The following is a 16918-nucleotide window of genomic DNA, read 5'->3' as shown; positions in this document are numbered from 1 at the left end:
CCCTATCCTTCGGTTAGTGTAGGGTTTGGTAGATGCTGCAAATCTTTTCCATGTATGGGGAGAACGATCAAAATAATTTGTTTAGTAATCAGATTATTTTCGTTATTTTCTGTATTGTCTCTACTGAGATCCTCATATGTTCTTTGCTGCTAAGGATAAATATTGTCCATCACTTTGGTCTTCCATTGATAATCCTATATGTTTACAATATGTTTTTGAGTTTGCTATAAACTTTTTGACTTTAAGTAACTGACTTTTTTTGTGTGGTCCTAATGGTCACACTGTACCTTAAGATTTGAATTGTTAATCCCTTTCTCTCTCAGGCTACTAAAAAGGTTTATCGACCTGAGTCAATTGAAAGAAATGGCCCAGAGTATTTTCAGATAGTAGCATAGCGAGGATGGTTAGTACCTCAAGTAGAGAGGTTAGAAAATTGTTACTTTAGATTATTCTAGATCAAACCTCAGTCCCTAGTGTCCATGTTTCGACTTTGAGAATCTGTGTTGGTGAAGTTCCTGTGGTTTGAGAACGAGTTGTAGCAGCGTAGGAGAGGGTACCAATTGGGTTGTGTATAGGCATCTTATGCTTAGCTTGTGGTGTTTGTGGTAATTGCATAATGTCTTGCGGAGACTGTGTGATATGGTGTGCTAATGTTTTAGATGATCATGTGAGGTTAGTACTTATTGCGGAGAAGTTGTTAATGGGTCTGATGTGAACTAAGATGCCAGGATGATATTAAAAAGTGTAAAAGGAACTTCATTGTTATTGTCTGCTGAAGTTTTGTGGGGCTGGTAGTGAGATGTTGTTGCCAGCCCAATCAAAATAGGGACGTTTATCTCTTGTGTGAAAGTGAGGTATGATTAGTGTGGCAGACCTTTTGAGGAGAAAAAAGCTGTACTGATCAGACTGATTCCACATTGGACTAGGCTTCATTTTAATGTGTGTTTGTGTTATTTTTTTGTGTTTGATTTCTGTTGATTTTTCAGTAAAGCAGATAATTGTTACTTGTTGCTATTGCATTGTATTTAGTTGCAAGCGTATTGCTGAAAAAAGTGTGAAAATTGTAAAGGAGGGTGAACTGCTACAAGGAGTGAGATTATCGTCATTGCATGAACAGTTGGTTTAATCCCATGTTGTTATTGGCTGTCTATGCATAAAGTGCCCTGCTGATATTGTTTGGTGATTTGGAACAAGATGTTTAGTAAAAATATTGATTCTGATTTTAATCAAAAGTGAATTTTTTTTTCAAATGTTTTGAGATTTGATTAGAGGAGATGTTCAGAAGATATCTCTTGGAGGGGGAAAGCCCTCCAGAGATACTGCAGGTCATTATATGGCAATAAATATAGAGTTACACACAAGTATTTGACTAGAACAATGGCACAAGATCACTGAGAATAAAAGGTGCACTGGCGTTTTCATGTTATGGTACATTTAATCTGAAAAATATTGAAAATGTGAGAATTCTATACAAAATGAAGTCACAATCTAGGCCACACAATTTGAAGCACTTCATGCTTGGGCATGTGCAGCTCATGTGAGAGAAAAAGAAAGATATCAGGGTTGAGTGGAAAAGGCAGTGCGTACTAATGCAGATGCAAGGTGTGATGCAGAGTGGAAAAGATGGACAACTGACATGATAGACAGAGAGAATTTATAGCCATTATTGCAAAATGGAAAAAGGGAAAAAGGAAACGGAAAGAGAAGGAAGGATACAATAAGACAACCCAGAGAGAAAGATGAAAATAGTGATAGTAATACTAGAAGTAGTCTTCTAGATGCATTAAGTCTGAGTGACTACCTCCGCATAATGAGATTTAACCAGCGGAAGGTGGGAGAGAGGCTGCAGATGGCAATACTGGGTTGCTTATAGCACTAGTATGTACAAGTCCTAATATGAGGCATTTCTCCTGTGAAGAAAACTAGAGTGTGATGGGGACTATTACTGTGAATAAAAATATGTTGGGATGAAAATCAGGGACTTGTGTTCCTTTGGACCTCCACTGTTTGTACAGTTGCAGATACACTTATAGTTCCTGTTAGCGTTGGATCTGTGGTTTCTATATAAAAACGTGGTTCAGGGGGAAACAGGATGCACAATTCAGCTGTCACCGCTCAACAAACACCACAAGTTATGCCCATGAGTAAGAGGGTAGAAGAATGTGTTCCTTTAAGTCCAATTAATGCAAATTCTCCATGTGGTGCAGGTGCAGACCCATCAGCACATCAGACCGAATTTGGACCATTGAGGTCATTCCCAGGTTTACTAGATCTGGGTTCACTTACTTGGGAGCCACCTTTAAACATGCAGAGTTGCACACCTACAGTAAAGTTAGTACTAAAAGCCCCTGAGGTACATCCTGGTCATAATGTCCAGGAATTGGAATCCTTTTTGAAATCCCTAATGCTACATCAAATGTGAGTGTGAGTACAGAAGTGGGTCAGGGAACTCTTCAGTCCACTTTGAAGGTAAAGTTGGTGGATGTGGGAAAATTAAAGTTGAAACTGGATGAGATGATAATTATTTGTCTGGCACTGGATCAAATAGCAACGTACCCACAGAGTGAACTTTTATTCATGAGTAATGACGTTACAAGAAGAGAAAAAGACAAGCTCATGAAAAATTATCTGAATTAGCTCGGAAATATGAGGTAGATTTGGAGTCAAACAAAGACTTTACAGAAAAACCATTGACTCACTTTTAGTGACTAGTACATAGAACATATGGGAATTCTAGGGATGAAGATGCAAATTCTGGAATCAGTTCCCAGTGTCCGAATTTAGAGTGAATTAGAGAGGTGAGAAGTTTAATGGTCAAATAAACTACTGTCAAGAAAATGACAAGATAGCCACCTCCTCCTGGAGGGGGTTGGATAGGAGATACAAGCTTTCCTTTATGGGGAGAACCTAATGGAGTTTACACATGTGCACCATGGAGTATATGTGCTCTTGCATCATTTACAAATGAATTCGCCATATTTAGACAGAAGCCTGTGGCATGGTACAAGCAAATTTATTAGTTTGTGAACATGATGAAGTTTTTATGGACCGATTTGAATACCTTGTATGGTATTGTAGTCCCAAGTGATTTGCAGACGGTGTTCAAAATAGCCATTGAGTGGTCCGAGAGAGAGCCGACAAGGGATCCTGTGACCAATGGTCCTTCAGCTATAGTGAAGTGGATGTATGATCAGGTAATGACATGGTTGAAGTATAAGGGCCACCCCAAGATATCTGGGTCAAGATTCATTGGACGACCCAAAACTGAAAGAGATGATTCATACATACTATGAGAGATTGTTAAAGGCATTCAAACAGTATAGTGGAATGGAAACACTGGAGCCTGAAGTTATTACATATTTTGTGTCCAGGTGTGTGACAGGATTGAGACCTGAGATTAGTATGATGATTCAACAGCATTTGATTTGTTGGCAGAAAAAGTCCTTGACGAGGTTTCGCGATATGCTGAATAATGGAACAACAAGATTGAAATGAGGCAAAAAATTTAAAGGAGAATCTAATGATGGTTCAATTGAAGGCTGCTCAGAGAGGAATTCAAAATCCACCATTTATAGGGAATGCCCCTCCAATGCAGGGACAATACAATATCAGTAGGGACTACTAGTGATGCAGGGATTTCAGTCACAAGGTAAAGGTTAGGGTGTCCCTATTATTTTGAGTACTGTAATTGATATGGCTACACTTAAAAAGTCATGCCACCACTGTCAAAGGTTGGGGCATTGGAAGCGAGGATGTTGTTTAAATCCCTCAAATCAAGGTCAACATTCATGGTTTGTACCACCTCAGAATTGTAATTCCATAAAGCAACGGCATGTACCCTGTTCTAGATCTCAGAATTTGAATATGCCCCAAGCCCCAGTGATGCAGGTTTCTCAACCTCTGATGCCACTACAAGTTGCTAATGTTCCCAGATTTCCTCCAAACCAGGTCCTGAAGCATTCAAAATGCTTTCCAGAATAATCCTACCAACAACTTTCCATGTTGGAGACAAGTGAAAATTTCGGTATCAATCTGTCTACCCGACGGTGCCTGAGGGGGGAGGAAGATAGCGTGCTTGGTGCAGTCTTGAAGGTAGACCAGAGTGGCCCATTTATAGATGCTGAGGTAAATGGCTATGATGTATCATTTTTGGTCAATATTGATGCCACCCGTTCTACTGAAAGATCAGTGGAATTTCCAAACCTACCCTTTTCAGAAAGAACCATCCCAGTTGTTGGAGTTGCTAATCAAGAAATGAAGAACCTTATTACTGAGGATGTCCCTGTTAAGTTAGGATGATTTGAGGATAATTATCAGGTTGTGGTTTGTGATTCGAGCCCTGGGAGTTTGTTAAGACGTGATCTATTTTGCAAACTGAACTGCATTGTATACTGCACCTTGAAAGGAATAGAACTTCAAACGTATGATGAGGACATTGCCTTCAAGTTGGCAAATCAAAATTTAATTATTGGAATGTATCTGATGATGACAGAAAACTTACCTTTAGATTTCAGAAATCCAGTCAAACCAAAAATGTGGGATTTTTCAGGAAAGGACATTGGGCTCATTAAAGGAGTTGAGTTTGTTCGTATTCAAATAAAGCCGAATGTGGAATATCTCAGAAAGCTGCAGTACAGTTTGGTTCCTGAGATGATTTGTAGAATAATTCCAGTGTTCAAGACAATAATTGATCAAGGAATACTGAAGGAAATCATGGGGAGTCCATGTGGCTCAACCATTATGGGCTTACAGAAGCATAGCGGTGAGTACTGCATAGTGCAGGATTGTTGCAAAATTATTAATAGTGTAATTCTCTGTTGTGCTATGGTACCGAATCCTGTTAATAGCGTTTCAGATTCTTTGTGAGGCTGAGTGGTTTACAGTTATTGGTTTGTGTCAGGCATGCTTTTCCATACCATTGCATGAGGACAGTCAGTTACTTTTTGCATTTAGGCTCAGGAACCATGTTTCATTATGGTGCCTAGTACCACAAGGGTATACGGAGAGCCTCTCAATTATTACCCAGATCCTTACAAATAATTTGAAACCCTTGTTTATGTCCTGCAATGTTGTACTGGTCCAGTATATTGATGACCTGCTGGTTGCGCCAAATACTCGTGAAGTATGAAAAACTGATACTATTGCACTGCTAAACCACTTTGCTGAGAATGGACATAGGGTGTCCCCAAAGGTGTTACAGTACTGTTTGAGAGAAGTTTTATAACTTGGTTCTCACATTGAGATGTGTGCGAGAAGGGTGTCATGAGAGAATTTTGATGACCATGCAAAAAAATCAGCCACCCACACAGAAAGTAGTCTGGAAGTTTTTTGGAATGGTGGGTTACTTTGGCAGTGGATACCCAACTTGTTCCTAGTGGCCAAGCCTTAACAAAGACTAACACACAAGGATGTGTTGGATCCATGGCCTTAGGAAAATGACTGTTAGGTTGCCTTCCTAGAATTAAGAGAGAAACTCTGCTGCACCCCTGCACTAGGAATGCCTGATTACAACAAAGTGTTTTAGATGTTCTGTAGAGAAAGGGAGGCCTGCACTCTTTCAGTGTTAAAACAGAACCATGGAGGTGTTTGAAGACAAGTTGCATACTTCTCAGCATTGTTAAACCCAGTGACTGCAGCGCTGCCTGGGTGCCTCAAAGCGGTGACAGTGAAAGGTGTCAGCATCGAAAGGTACGAAAGTATAGTAATGGGTCATCCCTTGATTGTTTATGTTCCTCACTCTATTGAAACAAGAAAACAACACCTCATGAACCTATGACCTGGAAGGTGCAAATCATACTGGTGGCTGAGAACGTGGCCCTTAGGAGGTGTTCGATTTTGAATCCTGCCACTTTGCTACCCCTTCCAGAGACTGACAATGATGATGGTGAGGTGGAGCATGACTGTCTCAATGTCACTAAATTATGCACAAAGCCAAGACCAGATATACAAGATGAACTACTACCTGTATCTGATTACCTGTTGTTTGTGGATGTTTCATATTTACGAGATCAAGAAGAAAATTTGAGAGTTGCTTATGCAGTCTGTACCATTTCAGGACTAGTGGAAGCTGCTTGGCTACAGGGAGTAGTCTCTGCACAAGTTGCTGAATTGAGTGCTCTTACTCGAGCATGCAATGTTTCAGATCGATTACAGGTGACTATATTTACAGATAGTAAGTACGACTTTGGTGTGTTGCATAACTTTGGACAGTTATGGCCACAGAGGGGATTTATGACATCATCAGTATCCTTTATCCATAATGGTGAAAAAACTGCTAGAGGCATTGAAATTGCTTGTGAAAGTTGTGGTCATTAAATCCTCTGAACATTGCAAAGGAGAGGATTATGTCCCAGTCTGCAACAGATATGCTGATGAAGTTGCAAGGTACTGTGCTTACAATGCTTGTACATTTATTAGGGGTATGAAAATGAAGGAACAGATTAAACTAATTACATCCTTTTGCTCACAGCAACTGACACTTGAGAGGAAATTAGGAGGTTACAGGAAGAGTTGTCAGAAACAGAACAGCAGAGTTGGGTAAAGATAGGATCTGTTAAAAGAGATGAAGATGAAATATGGGTTTGAGGAAATGGCAGACCTGTGTTGCTAATAGATTGTTGCCTCCCATGGCTAGACAATGCCATGGTCTGACTCATGTATGGAGGGATGCTACGGCCAGATTGTTTCGCTAACCATGGTTCAATCCAAGGTTCAGGTTGATGGCGGGAGCGTTATGGCACAGATATGTTTTGTGCCAATAGAACAATGTAGGGGAAAGAACCGCAGTGACATTGAAACACATAGGGAGGGCAGGTGGTACATTCAACAGGATGCAGATGGATTTCATTGAGATGCCTGTCTTCAATGGGCTGAGATATGTGTTGGTTTTTGTATGCATCTTGTCACAATGGGTTGAGGCATAGCCCACAAGAAAAATGATGTTGCAAAGTTGTTGTTGGGGGAGATGATACCAAGGTTCAGCTTTCCAACTTCTTTGGAATTGTACTGAGGTATGCACTTCAATACCGAGGTGCTGAGGATGCTGTGTGTTGCCTTTCAGGTGGAACAGAGACTGCATTGTAGTGAAGTGAATCAAAGTAACATTGAAATCAGGACTTTCCAAAGTATGTGCTTTTATGTCATTGAAGTGGCTCGATACTTTGCTGCTGGTATTGATGAGTCTGCGCAGCACACTCAATCATAGGACATTCCCTGTTCAGTAGTCGAGTCCTCAGAATTCTGTGCATTTCTGATCTTGAGACCTGCAACCTTCTTCTTTTTGAACTGCGGTTTTGGTTTGGCTGTATTATTCTTTTTATTGGAAGTATAGTCTTGAGCGTGCTGCATGTCTCTGGACTTTGTATGCTCTTCTTGTCTGTCTGACCATCCTTCCCTCTCGGAGTTTTTCGATTAACCCTGAAAGGAATGAGAGGAACGTGTTTCACCATCCTGATACCTGTCAGGTTTCCTAATGTTATCCCTATTCCTAAGGTTATACCTCCTTTTGGAGGGCTCCTGCGGAGGAGATCTACCTCTGGATTGAGATCCGTTTTCTTTTACATTTAGTTTTTGTTATTGTCCCACTTCTTTTTAGAAGTAGGTGTCTGCTTGAATGTCTCCTTTTGGGGGCTACCCACGAGATGTGGTTTTAACGCTATTCCACCCAAACTGTCTCTGCCTAACTCTGCATACGCAGTTTAAATTATTTGGGTAGTTCTTGCTATTGTTGAACAGGACTGTACTCCCTTAGGTGTTGGCGGATGGCCACTGATGCTGTTTCCCCTTTAATATTTGCCAGTATTATTGCTGATAACTGGGCATAGTTACCTAGTAACTTCATCCCTAGGTTTAGAGCAGGCTCTCCTCCATACTCATTTTGTATATGTCTTAATACGTCTGGTACTACTGCTAATGACGGGATACCATGAGTTCTTGTATATATGGCAGCAAAAACTGTACCCCACGAGGTACAGACCTCTAGATGTGGCTTGATCCCCATGGGCAAGCAGATTGTTAGCATTCTGTGTTTTTCATAAGGGCTAGTATTTGGGAATACTGCTGCTAGCTGTATTATCTTCTGAGCTATCCAGAAGGGCATTTGTTCACATTTTGTGGGCATCTTACCCATTACTGTGTGCAACGTTTGTGGTGTAATTTTAGTTGCTGTATTTTTAACTTGAGCTGTATTTGTTGTTACCATTGCTGGCTGGACTGTAAATGTTCTCATGACGTATTGTGTCATGTTTCTGTAAAGTTTTATTAATTCTTTGTGAAAGATGAGTAAGTCAGGTCCCGGCATAGATTCAATGTCAGGATGTGGTGTATAGGTTTGCTTATATTGACCATGTCGTTCCTTCTCTTCTGAGCGGACCGAGTCTTACTCTTCTTCTTATATGGGATAGGGCGCCTTTTAACCAGTATAAGTGTTCTTGGTACGTAAACGGAACCTCAATCCCCTCAAACTGACAATATTCCGCTGTTGCATCACCTTCTGTGTAGAAGTAAAAGGTTTTTGTTGCATTTGCTGCTGAAAATTTAACCCACAAATAAAATACCTCTGTTCTGTATGATTCTTGTGCCTCAATCACGAATGCTACTATGCCACCCCTACGTGTTAAACCATGCACAAGCAGTTTCAGGGTGAATGTATTTCTAAAATTCTCTGCAATTGGAATTGCATCTGCATTTTCTTCTTCATCTGAGAGGTGCAAATTTTGCACAACTCCTCCCGGGTTATCCGCGTCTTCAGTCATTGTTTTTAGAGACAAAGAAAAATTTGAGGAAATATAAGATAAGTTGTTTTGCACAATTTTGAGGAACATTGTGTCCTTCAAGCTTCATTACCAACAGCCAATAAATAGGATGTTTGCCTACTCAGCTGTGGCGGAATTTAGCCTACCCACTCCAGACGTCTCTGGTATTTTATGAATAGGGATTTCTGAGAATAGCACGACTGAACTACTCAGATTCTACTGTTAAATAAGTACCGAACCAACGTTGGTGGCGCCATGTCATGTAGTTCCTATATGATATATACAGGATCTGCATGTTTAGATAACAAAAACTGTGGGATTTGTGGCAGACTGATTCCGTGCACCCCCACTGGGTATGTTAGCCTGTCTGTATCAGCTAGCTCACAGTGACACTAGAATCTCCTCTTACCAAGGAGAGAATAGATTCTGACAACCTCAGAAAATGACAATCCTGATCCCTCAGGACCATGGAAACAATATACTACCTTTTTCTCCGTCACTCATGCTTACTGAGTCTGTCTCAGAGAGATACACTGAAAAAAACAAGCTGGGCGTTTTCAATAATCATTTATTGAACAGTTATTATTCTGGTATAGAATAGATGTGCTGCAACAACCATTAGACAGAATAGGATATATATGATTAACAGTACTATGAAAGTAAACGGATGGTATAGTTCTACCATCGTACTAAAATCATGAATACATTCAACTATATAAAACACATGATTATAAAGGATGCGTACTCCCACAATGCCTCCCTAACTAGATGTACCTTAGTGTACCTAGCACGGGTGTAGGTGTTAAGCCAAGAATTCCTCTAGGATCCAGTCAGCCCCATTACCTTAAGTGAGACTGTGGGACCTGGTCTCGAGTTTTCTGACCACTGCAAGCTGGAGTGCCTGCATGCAGGAACCTCAGTGTCTCTGGTCAGTGTGTTGGCCGGGAAGTCTCTGTCTCTGTCTGAGCAACATGTGATGTATATATACCCATAGGTCTCCCCAGGGGTCTTACCTTGCTGTATGACTGTATCGGCCTAAGAATGATGTTGGGCATGAACTTTGTACATATATTTTATTCAGGAGATGGCAGTCCTGCTATGCTTCCAAGAACCCTCATGCATAATGTATGAGATTTTGAACTAGGGAAAACCCGCATTCTGAATGCAGTGTGTTAGACCTGGCATCATTGGCGCGGGTCTCCCTTCCCCTTTTTGCTTCCTATCTTTTATGTTGGCTGGATGTAGATGCTCTGGGCTTTGTGTCACTGCTAATCAGCGCCACAGCGCGAATGCTCCCTGTGTAAAAATGACTGTATGAATTGGGATAACCATAATTGGCTCGTTTGGTTTACCTGTCAGTCCCTAGTATAAGTGCACTGTGTGTGCCAAGGGATGGTTGACCAAATACTGCTGGTGGGCCTGCAGCGCTGATTTGCGCTACCCACCGAAGCAGCTTTTAAAGTATGTCTGTGTAGCATGTTCTAATAGCGAGTTACCCTCCATTTCACTGTTTACTATTGTGAGGCTATCGGTTCTCATAGGCCAGAATGGGCGGGCTGAGTATTACATTACATAATCCTACCTGCCCCCAGGAACCTGATAGGAAATTCGAATTTGATATGTTTAAGCTCAGGACATTGAGATACATCTTTTAGTAAGGATCATTTGCATATCCTGTGTTCGAAAATGCCTCTTCTGGAAATAAGGTATTTTCTTGCCTAAGCTTTCCTGTAGGCTTTGCTAGTGTGTGTATTGGCCGTCTGGTTTTGGAGCAGCAGGGCCAGCTGGGTCAGACTTGGCTGGAGAGAGAGATCGGTATTCAGAGCATGGGGAGGGGTGACGCTTTGATCTGAGCAGGGCCTTGCCTGGCAAGGTGAATGATGGTTCCACCTCCCACTGGGCGTCTGATAGCAGACCCCCTGATTCTCAAAGGGCAGGATGTCGCCTCGTAAACCAAGTGCTCCCCGACCCCACCAAACTGGTTCTGGCTGGATTCAGTGATTTGTGACTTTAGAGAATAAAGACTTTTTAGGTATAAAACGCTGCGCTGAAACCTTTTTCAAGTGTGTTCCTCCTGGATGTCAAGACAAAACTCTGTCCGAGTGAACAGAGGAAAGGACTTTGAAACTTTCACCAAGCTTGCTGAATAAACTACCCGAGGGCCCGAATTGAGAGTACCTCCTGCTGAAGTCTCAAGGACATTAGATTTCACCCCGTCAGCCGTCTGAATTCCTGTGCGAGCTATTCTACTTGCAGGTGAGGCCTCCGTTGAGTAATTCGGAGCCTCTAGTTCTACTGTGAGGAACGCAGACTGGTAACCCTTGTTAACTCTGTGTGGGCCGCCGCAGCTAAGAGAGAGCTACTGCCGCTGAGAGCCCAGCTTAAGTTGAACCTTCGGATCCTTCGCCGAATCTGTGTGGGCCACCGCAGTTAAGAGAGAGCTATAGCCGCTGAGTGCCCACCGTTGTGCCAGCCTGGTCGAGATCATCCTTTGTCCTCTGGGCCGCCGCAGCTAAGAGAGAGCTGCTGCCACTGAGTGCCCGCACCTTTGCCAACTTTGCATCATTGTAATTCATCCTGTGGGCCGCCGCAGCTAAGAGAGAGGCTGCTGCCGCTGAGTGCCCGCACCTTGGCCAACTTTGCATCATCGTGATTTGTCCCGTGGGCCGCCGCAGCTAACAGAGAGCTGCTGCCGCTGAGTGAATAAGTTATTGTATTTTTAAGTCCATACTGATTTACGTGCATTGTGGGTTGTTAAAACGCTTTGAGAGTCTTGTGTTAAACCTTAGATAAAGATACTATTTTTCTATACCTACTTGAGTTGTGTCCTTTTGTGGTGTTGTTCCTGCCTTATTGTGGATGGTCATAAATGCTTCACACACTGCCTCTGAGATAGGCCTAACTGCTCGGACTACGTTACCACAGGATTGAGCAGGGGTTATCAAAGTGGGTAGCCCACTTGCCCTGACTTAGAAAGAAGGGTCCCTATTTGGACATTGGCACCAGCCATTGCCAACTAGAGACCCCCATTTCTGACACAGTGTAATATCTAGGTAAAAGGTCAGTCCCTGTAAACCAAGACAAGTGTAATGTAGGGAGAGAATATAGGTGAAGAGGCCTATATTATAGTACCTATATGGAATATAACAACCCATCTAGCCACTCACACACCCACTCAATCACGCATACAGCCACTCCCACACATACATACTTACACATTGCGCTATTCACACATCCACTCATCTAAACACTCAGATACCTACTTACTGACCCATACACCCTCTTCCATACACTTACTCAACCATTCGGATACTCACATATGTACTCACCCACCCATACAGCCACTCACACAGCTACTCATTTACCCATACAAGCACTCTTACAACCACTCACACACCCAAATAACCACTCACTTTCTCATCCACTAACACAGAAAACATACTCACTCATACTCTCAGTTATACATCCATACATTTACAGGTTTTATTTTGAAAAAAAGAAAGCTGGGTCAAACAAGAACTTTTCTTTTTACGTTTGAGAACTTTTTAAAAGTTTATATTAGTTTGACATTTTCAGAGTATTTTTTTAATTTAAAATGGCAACTGGGAAAAACAAAAGGTTTCACCCAAAATCTAAAAACTGAAGAAGCAAGAGCCATTGTAAAATAAAATGTAAAAAAGAAATTAGCACTCATGGTCTCTAGATCCCTCTAAAACTACAGCAACAGATTGTTCACCAACTGCTAACACTTTTTAAAGTATGCACAAAATATTCCTATTTTCTGTGATTCAGGTGTACATTCAGGGAGATTTTGCTGGCCCTCTGATTGTTGTGTCCATGGGAGCAATTTGTGTTGCCACAGATGTTGATGGGTCAGATGCGCATCACTCTCTCTCCGTCCTTGCTAAGTGTGTTGAATGGAATGTTTTGACCTGTATCAAAATACTTGTGGCCCCACAAAAATATTTTTGGGGAGTACCTCTGGAGATTAACTTTTCACAAATTTTGCACTTGACATGCTTGGCGACAACCTTTTATGCCCTGAAAGTATGGAAAAAAGTCCCAGACTATGGATTGCCTTTTGGGTGGTCTTTCTTGTTCCAAATCACTGATTAAATGTTAAATCAAGAAAAAAACAAAAATTCAAATAAAGTGAACCGACAACCAAAACTGGAGCTCTAATGAAGAAAACCTCCAATTTCAGTAATTTGAGAATGTGATCCTATACTCGAACTCGGGAATTCCAAGATGGCCGCTAAAGACTACCTGCAGAGACCCAAAGGTAGCGTTTCAGCATGCTTGTCACACGTGACCAGAACATCATCAGACGAACCTATGAAGGGAGAAGAGGAAGCAGGCAAGAAGCGAGAGGAAGACGTCAAGGAAGTCGTTGGGGAAAGCACAGAGTCCAAGGAAAAGGAAGAGGACACCTGGTAAATGAACCATCCAGAAAAAGGAGAGTGGATGGAGATATGACCTGTGACAGCAATGCCAAGACAGGAAGGAGGAGAGCATGAAGCAGAGGATGGGAGGGGAGAATTTCTCACTGAAGTGCCTGGTGAGAAGTGAGAGGAAGATGCAAAGGAATCATCGGGGAAAATGCAGAGTCCGAGTAAAATGAAAAAGAGAACACCAGAGAAGGGAACCATCCAGCCCAAGGAGAGCGGTCAGAGAGATGATGCATGACGGCAATGCCAAGACAGGAAGGCGGAGACCAGGAAGCAGAGGACAGGAGAGGAGGACCTCTTGACGAATTGCCTGTCTGAGACCGGACCAGTAACGCAAGTGGTGAAGACAGCTGGCCCCAGAAACTGTTGAGACACCCCCTGCCACAGCCCAGGAGGGCTGAGGCTAGAGGCAAGCGCCTATTTCTCCTTTTTGGTAGCTGAGAAAGTGGTGAGTGGGAAAAGGGGCGTCCACATCAAATCACTGAGCACCTCTTCAAAGATGCGAGTGATCACTAAACACGGGCTGCAGTGGTGGTACACCTAATAAAAAGTTTGCAAATCAAATCAAGTTCCCTGACCCATAATTTTTTTGGGGCGAGGCGTGATCCTGATCTTTTTAATATACCCCACGAAGAAGAGCCTATTCAGGAAGAAAGAAGGCAGCTGTTAAAGAAACCCCAAGAAAAAAAAGAAAATAATGAAAATGAAGAAAAGAGAAGGAGAGATGTTATTAGTCTGTGTTACTTTTGCCATGGTTGAAAAAAGAAATAGAGAAAGTTTGAAAAAACAAATAAGTGACTTTCCAACACCTTATCATTGGGTTTTAGACATTGACTTTGTCTCATTCCTTCTCCCTTTCCCCACTCTCCAGACTACAGAGATAGAAGAAGATAAAACTGGCTGGTGGCTTCCTACTTAGACAAATTATAAGTTTTGTATCCAAAGAAATCCCTGTATTCTATAGTCAAGTGGGATTCGAGAATACCAATGAAAACGTGATATCTGAAAATGTAATAACAGTTTTCTAACATAACATAAATTAGCAAAGTGTCAGTATTTATCCCCCATTAGAAAACACTGACATCAATAATTTCATAACTTTTATATGTTCCTAAAAATCACGCCGATTTTGCGAATGTTTGCGGTATCAGAAAGAGCGTATCACAACATTTTGCCTTAGAATTGCGAACATTTAAAAGAATACAACAAAAGAACATTTGGGCAAATCTCCTCTTACAAATAAAGAGTAAACCTAAAAAGTATACTACAAGAAGAATTACATTGTGAAAAGTATATGTACACAAAGAAACTGGAGACATTACCTTGTGGTCCTTTGCCACCTGTAGTGTACAATATATACTAGATATTTAAACAACATTGTAGTAACTTACTAATTAAGTAGTAGAAAGTGTTCCAGTTGTGCACACATTTATAAGGAAAGTACACTATTATTGCAAAAAAAATGACATTTCATTATGGTCCTGATGCTCATTTCTCACACAAATTGAACCTTTAAGAGAACCACTTGCATATATAAACACAACTGATACCCTATTTGAAGCTCCACTTCTGTAAAGCACACATGATTGCAACTACTTGCACTTAGTGAAGACAAAGCAAATCTCTCTCCTCTCATATTCCACATTGAAAAACAAACTGAAAACCTTAATGAATGTGAATGTGTTGGAGCACAATCTGATCTGTACTAACTATGACGAGTGGTTTCTTTCTTCATTTGTCCTGGTGAGACCACAGTGCATGGGTCTCCCTTTTTATCTATCCTGAGTATGCAAATGCTGAAAACCATCTGCAAGCTCAACACATTTCCGGGACCTATTTTCAATACTAATATGCAAAGGTCTTCTCACCTTTTCATACATTGATCAATAGCTTACCAAAAGCCTCCGACTGTGTTTTCCACTGCTTTTGGTGACACATTCATTATGCACAGGATCATTTCCACCAAGCAAAGAAGCAATTACTTCACACACACTCAGACATACACATAAGTCAAAGATCCACTCAGACACTCATGCACCCACTCACAGACCCACTCCTACACTCATGCGCCCACTCACTGACCCACTCAGACACTCACATACCCAGTTAGAGACCCACTCACCCACTCCTTCATCAGCTCACAGAGCCACTCAGATACTCATGCACCCACTCAGACATGCACTCAGACACTCACACACCCAGTCACAGTCCCACTCAGACACTTATGCACCCACTCATAGACAGAGTCAGACACTTATGCACTCATTCGCAGGTTTCTGGAACATTATAGTTATGATATAACGTTTAAAAATCAATAGGAATTAAATAGAAGATTAATGGAATGTCACAATTAGGTAATAACATTGAAAAACCATAGAAATTCAATGAAAAAAATGAAAGGTTACAGGGACGTTATAGTTAGACAATAGAATCTGAAAAATCATTGAAATTCACTAGAGAAAAAAAAGTTACAGGAATGTTATAGTTAGAAAATAGAATTTAAAAAACCTTGGAATTTTTTTCTGAAATAATCAAAGGTTATAGGTATGTTATAGTTAGGTTCAGATTTCACTCATACAAAACCAGTGAAATTCAGTAGTTATAGTTAGCTGAGCTAAATGTAACTTACACCCCACAATGCACTGCCTATTACATCATATATTACATCACTCATGATAAGGTCAGTGACATCACTGATGACATCTCAAATGGCATCACTGATGGCATCACCCACAGAACTATTCACACTCCTGAACAACCTCTCATACACCCACTGACACACTCATATAACCACTCACACACCCACTTACTTATTCACAGAGCCACTCACAAACCAACTGATTCACACACACAGCCACTCACCTATAGTTATATTTACTTCTAATAATAACTCTAACTGTAACTGTTGAATTTTGTGTGTGTAAAATCTGAACATAACTATAATGTCCCTGTAATCTTAGTTTTTTCAGTGAATTTATCAGTGTGTTTTTTTATAAAACATAAAGTAGTAGTTAATTGCCATATGTTAATTCAACCACTGCAGTGCACAGCCTTTGGCCGTGCGCTGCAGGGTGTTCGCCACAAGGCCTGGCCTGCAGTCAAGCCCTGTGGCCAACCCCCTCAAAGGCAGCCAAACCAGGAGGGGGGCATGTAAGCCCCCTCGGGAGCTAATTTCTGCCCTGGGGATCCCAACCCTGGGTTCCAGCATATTTCGTGGGGGAGGGAGGAATGTGTCCCCTCTGGCCGATTATGACCTGGGGAAACCCCTCCACGAGGTCTGGTGCTTTTTTTTTTTAGAGGAGGGGGTTCACAGACTCCCTTCTAAAGCTGTTTTTGGTTCCAGAGGCCCCATCCCCTGGGACCAACCATTATATTTATGGGGAGGGGGCACACAGCCCCCTCCTGGGACCAGTTTCGTCCCCAGGGACCCTATCTTCCAGGGCCTGGCACCTTTTTCAATGGAGAGGGGGGCACACAGACCTCCTCAGTGGTCCTTGGGGACCGTATGATTTCTAAATGGGCAAGGGGCCAAGCAATTGATGTAAACTATTTTGTTTCATTGGTCAATGACAGAAATGAAGCCAGGAATCATTTAAAAATCTTAAAGTCCGAGTAGAAGAATTACTTTCTTTTGTCTTTCATTCCACTCAGTTAAATGCTGTCTAGGTTTTGACATGAAACCAATTTCTTAACTAAACTGTGTCCTTCAAATGGAAC

This window comes from Triturus cristatus, chromosome 12 (genome assembly GCF_964204655.1).
Source record: "Triturus cristatus chromosome 12, aTriCri1.1, whole genome shotgun sequence".
Classification (NCBI taxonomy): Eukaryota; Metazoa; Chordata; class Amphibia; order Caudata; family Salamandridae; genus Triturus; species Triturus cristatus.
This window is presented reverse-complemented; position numbering follows the sequence as displayed.